The 6,229-nt window shown below is 32.4% G+C and overlaps 1 protein-coding gene across 1 annotated transcript in view; it reads left to right on the forward strand.

The window, feature by feature from the left end:
• The window catches only part of AGBL1 (AGBL carboxypeptidase 1), a 798,761-nt gene that overhangs the window by 514,159 nt on the left and 278,373 nt on the right, over nt 1-6,229 (forward strand). The gene's annotated exons all lie outside the window — the stretch shown is intronic.

The raw sequence follows: 6,229 nt of genomic DNA on the forward strand, positions 1-6,229 counted from the left end.
TGTTGCTGTGTTTATAGTCTTTCATGAGCAATATCCTATGTCATTAAATACATCTGAAACTATTATTTTGTTGGTAAAACAATATTCCACTCAAATATATGTAATAACAAGTTTATTTCTCTACTTTTGGAGATCTGAGTTTCTGTTTCTTTCCTAATATGAATAAGGTTCCAATTAAGAGTTGGTAATAAGTCATTGTCTACATCTCTAATTCCTTCCTTAGGTATCTTAAAACTTCAATTAGTTGGTCAATGGTTTGACCTTTTAAAATATATTTATAAATCAGGCAAGGCATTTTTCTGAAAAGAATTAACCAGTTTACATCCTTCCAAGAGTCTAGAAGACTGTCTTTTTTATCCTACCCTCAATGGCACTGAATAATATTTGTTTAAAATTTCTGATTATTGATAGAAAAAATATTCACATTTAACATTAATTTTATTTTTTAATTACTGAGGTTGTTTTTTTCTGTGTACCTTTTGGCCATTTACATTTATTCTTCTATGAGTGGCTTAGTTACCCCTTTTCCCTCTTGACTTTGAATGAGTTCTAATGTTTTCCTTTTTAATTGATAAAGGATCTTTAATAGCACCTTTAGACCTTTAAGCTACCATATTACAATTATTTCCTTGCAGTTCTTTGCTTTAAGATTTTGTGTATGATGTTTTTATTAACTGTGGCCACTTATTTTTATTGTAAAATATTTTATGCACAAATGAATGTATAATATACCAAAAGAAATATACAAATAATGTATGGAATATATGTGCCTGTTTAAAGAATATTGATAAAATGAATTCTTTAGTCCCTACTACTTAATTTTAAAAAGGAAACAATGCCAGTACTGTTACCTGGCAGCCCCCATGTGTCCTCCCTAGTCACACAATTCTCCTTCATTTCCCCAAGTTAACCACTCTCCTGACTTTTGTGAGAATCATTTTCTTCCTAAATTTGTAAATTGTATACATTTAATATTTAATCCATATATTGTTTAGCTTTAGTTTTTCTTGTCTTTGGACTTTGTATAAATACAACCACACTGTGTGTGTATTTTATGTCACTTCTTTCATTCAACAATATGCATGCAGTTTTAAATCACTCATGCTGACAGTTGCCAATCTAATTCTTTTTCACTGCCCTATAGTGAATGTGCCACAGTTTATTTATTCTGTTTTTAATGGATATTGGATTGTGTTCATGTTGTCATTGTTGTTTTCATTATAGACAGTGTTGCTTTAACATCTTGTACATAGCATGTCTCCTGGTACCAATCTGCAAAAATGTCTCCCGGGAATTTATCAAGAAGTCAGATGGTTGAGTTCTAGATAGGCATGTGTACAGTTCTGCTGGATAAATGCCAGCCTGCTTCCTGAAGTGTTTATTCTTTCCTGTTCTTTTTTTCCCTCCAATAGTGGATGACATTTCCCCACTTCTTTTATTGGACAACATTTAAGATTTCTGACATTTTAAATTTCACTTGTATGGCAGATATGAAATATTATTTCAAGGTGGTTGTAATGATAATTTTATTAATTAATAAGTGAGGTCAAGCATATTTGACACATTTAGGAGTCATTCAAGTTTTGTCTACTAAAAAATGTTCGCTCAAATTATTTGCCCATTTTTCTTTTCTTTTTTTTTTTTTTAATATTTTTCTAATTGAGTCCCAGGCGCTCTCTCTCTACTTTCATTTTAGCTTTTTTTCTGTCATTTTAAGTGTTCCAAATATATTCTTCCTGTTTATAACTTGATTTTTCATACTCTGTTTTTATATATTTTGTTTGATGAACAAATTCTCAGATTTTACATAGGCAGATTTATCCATCTTGCCTTCATGTTCTGTTCTTTGGGGTCTCATTTTAAAAAATTATTCTTTAGAAGTAATTATGACTCTCTCTGCTTACTTTTAAAAATGTCATGGTTTGAACTTTGACATTTGAAGTGGTTATGATTCATTCTTTTTAGGCTATAAAAGGATCAGATTTAACTTTTTTCTCATATGGATAAGCAGTTGTATCAGAGTCTTGTATCTTTCCCCAATGATCTGAATGTTTGCTTGATCAGAGATATGTTTGTATACTTTTTTCTGTTCTCTGTTCTGTTCTTTTCATCTAATTGTCTTTTTCCACAGCAACCACTATTTAAAACAGCAGTGACCAACAGAAATATAATATGACTCACACATGAAAACCACATATATCATTTGAATTTTTTAATGACCACGATAAAAAAGGAAAAGAAAAAGCAATGAAATACATGTTATTATGTTTTAATTCAATTTATGAAAATATTTAACATGGGGGCCGGGTGCGGTGGCTCACGCCTGTAATCCCAGCACTTTGGGAGGCCGAGGCGGGTGGATCACGAGGTCAAGAGATCGAGACCATCCTGGTCAACATGGTGAAACCCCATCTCTACTAAAAATACAAAAACTTAGCTGGGCATGGTGGCATGTGCCTGTAATCCCAGCTACTCAGGAGGCTGAGGCAGGAGAATTGCCTGAACCCAGGAGGCGGAGGTTGCGGTGAGCTGAGATCGCGCCATTTCACTCCAGCCTGGGTAACAAGAGCGAAACTCCGTCTCAAAAAAAAAAAAAAAAATTTAACATGTAATGAATGTAAAAATTTTAAGATATTTGTATTTATTATATCACATCTTTAAATATTTTGTACTTTATATCCTTTAATATTTATAGCATATCTTAATTTCAACATGATCACACTTTAAGTGCCCAATAGCTACATGTGACTAGTACTACGGTATGATTATTATATGACTTTGTAATTAGCCTTGACAAGTGGTAGGTTTTGACACTCCACCCTGCTAAATTTTCATCAGACGTGTGTTGATTTTGCAAGGCCTTTGCATTTTCATATTCATATACATTTAGAATCCATTTATAAAGTTGTATTTTAAAAATTGAAATTCCATTTGAAATTACATCTATCCAACATTGAAACTTTCTTATTAGCATTAAATTTTTTTCAATATTTTATTTTGGCTGTATTGGTTTTTAAATGTTAACAGTCATTTCACAGTGCTATTTAAGTGACATTGTCCTGAGTCTTTTACAAATATTAACTTGCTCATTTCTCCTAACAACTTTGTGCGACTGGCACCATTATGATCTTCCTGTGAAGAAACAGCCAGGAATACATTTGATTCGGAACCAGGGTCTCTGTCTCACATATTTGTATTTAAATATATAGATTTGTACTTAAATGAGTATATAGATTAGCTATGTATGTCTATACCTATATATAGATAGTCATTTTGTTTTATTCTTTGCAGAAGTTGTAACTGTTATTTTTGTATCCTGTCTTTTTGCATTATTTAAAACATTCAAGAAATGTTCTAAAGACAGTTCTTCAATTTTAAAGGTTTAACAAAAGGCTGAGTGTGGTATTTCATGCCTATAATCCGAGCATTTTGGGAGGCTTGAAGCCAAGGGTTTGAAACTAGCCTGGGCAACATCATGAGACTTGGTCTCTATATTTTAAAAAAAAAAAAACCTAAAAAAAAAAACTACAGTGTGTATCAGTCAACTATCTTTTCAGCAATGCTGTGTAACAGACTACTCTGTAACTCAGTAACCTCAACAACAAGCACTCATTTTCAGGCTCATGATGTCCTGGTCAGTTGTGCTTTAGGCTAGGCTTGGGTGGGCTGGTCTACCTCACTGTGAAAGGACTTCAAGCCTGCTCCACATGCCTTTTCTTCTTATGTGATTGCTACCTTGAACTTGTTCTCATGGTAATGACAAAAGTGTAAGAATAGAGTAGTCACACCTTGTAAGCACATTTTATGACTGCTTGAATCATGGCCACAAATAATCTATTGGCCAAAGTAAATCACACAGCTCAACCTCAATGAAATAGGGAAATATATTTGGACTTCTAGTGGTGACGGTAAAATCACCTGGAAAAAGGTGTGCATGTAAGCTATATAAAACTATAATTAGAAGAGCTGAAGAATTTGAACAATAATGAGATCTGCCGTGCATTTTAGCCTTCCTGAAGTGAAATATATTTTTTGCTCAATAGCTAAATTTATCGTCATGGATCTCATTCCCTGTCTTTTCCTTTTTACGGTTAATAGTTTAGAGTTAATAGTTTGTGGCCTTACAATTAAGTGTTTAAGAATTGAGGAGACATGGTAATTAATAGATATTACATTATCATTTTTTTGCAGTGTTTCACTATAGCAAGATATTGGCTATAGAAGTGAATTCTTTTTTAAAAATTATGTTAAAGAGTATTCATATTTATAGTTTACTCATAATTTAGTAACATGCAAATTTTGTCTTCTGAAGTTATTGTGGTAATAATATTTCCTAAAATTTTTCCTTACCATCATGAAATATATTAATATTTAATGTTACTGAAATTAAACCACTGTTAGAATCTGAGCATAAATTCTATTTAGTGATTGTGAATTATTCTTTACATCCTTTGGATTCTATTTGCTAATTTTTTATTTAAGATTTCCTATCTATGTTAGCAATTTCATTTTGTTTTCTTCTTTAAGTTTTGTGATTAGTTTTGTGCTACCTTTACCAGGAGCACTGGGTAGCTCCCTTTTTCAGTGCTTTAGGAGAACTATTTTGTTTTATTTTATTTTTGTATTACACATAATAGAAAAACTAACTCATATTGCTAAAATAAATAAATGTGTTTATGTATTAATATACCAGGATGGTAAAGAGGTGGGGTGAGTTTGGGGTTTTGAGATTGCTTTAAATCAATGATCATATGACATCAATGACTTGGTTTCTTTTTGCATCTCAGTTCTGACTTCCGGGGTGACAAACTTTTTAGGCTGGCTCCCTGAGTGGAAGCAAAATGGCTGTAGCAATTTCAGGCATCCTGTTTTGTAGTACATTGTTTATTAAGAGAAAGATGGGCTGGCTTCTTATAAGCTCTTATAAAATAGAGGTATCTTCTTTTGAGAGGTACACGCATGTATATCCTAACATATATAGTCCTAGAATATGTGTCTAGTCACATACTTTTCATGTTTATTAAGTTATTTAGGTTTTATATGTTTCATTAAATTTATTTTATAATTTACACCTATTCCAAAGATAACATTTATTTCATCCTGATTTTAAAAGTTTGCCGGCCGGGCGCGGTGGCTCAAGTCTGTAATCGCAGCACTTTGGGAGGCCGAGGCGGGTGGATCACGAGGTCGGCAGATCGAGACCATCCTGGTCAACATGGTGAAACCCCGTCTCTACTAAAAATTACAAAAAATTAGCTGGGCACGGTGGTGCGTGCCTGTAATCCCAGCCACTCAGGAGGCTGAGGCAGGAGAATTGCCTGAACCCAGGGGGCGGAGGTTGTGGTGAGGCGAGATCGCGCCATTGCACTCCAGCCTGGGTAAAAAGAGTGAAACTCCGTCTCAAAAAAAAAAAAGTTTGGCAACATTCTCCTATTTTAATTTCCTATGTGCTCCTATATCTGCTACCATAGCCTTGATTTTCTTTGTCAATATGAATAATATTGAGAACTTAATTTGTTTTAAGTACTTTGAAAGAAATTTTATGTATATTAAGTTATCTCTAACTTCTTTTCCTAATTAGCTTTGTAGGACTTTTTAAATTTTGGAGTATTGTCTATTTTTTTTTTAGAAGAACTAGTTCTTAGATTTACTTGCTATATCTGCTGGTTTACATATTTTTTCAGTAATTAACTTGACATATTAAAATAAATAGTTTTTACTGCATTTTATTATTTTTTTCTTTTTTTCTTGCGGTTGATTTTATATTCTTTTTCTAAATTCTTAAGGGTAAAAATTATTATTTAATGACAAAGTACTTAAAATTTTATTTATGCATGTTTATATTTGTTGTGTGGACATATTTAAAGAGTTTACTATTTTATTATGCTTTTACTGTTCAATTCAACAGGTTCTTAGAAGAGCAGCTTTCAACTTTAGGATCATGTGAAGTTGTTTTTGCAATTTTTACCGTTACTCAATCTTGATTAAATAATGCAGTCTATGCAATCTCTAATTTGGGTGACTTATTGCAGTTTTGTGTCCCAGCAAAAGAAAACCTTTAAACTATTCTTTTGGGACTTTAAAAAAATTTCGTTTGTAGAAGAAACATTAAATATGCTGTCTGTCTATTCATACACTTTTGTTGACTGTATTAATCTAATCATCACGACTTCTATACATTTTTGACTACTTTTTTCATTATATTATGAGAGTAGGGAATCAAAGCAAC

Source organism: Callithrix jacchus, chromosome 6 (genome assembly GCF_049354715.1).
Source record: "Callithrix jacchus isolate 240 chromosome 6, calJac240_pri, whole genome shotgun sequence".
Lineage (NCBI taxonomy): Eukaryota > Metazoa > Chordata > Mammalia > Primates > Cebidae > Callithrix > Callithrix jacchus.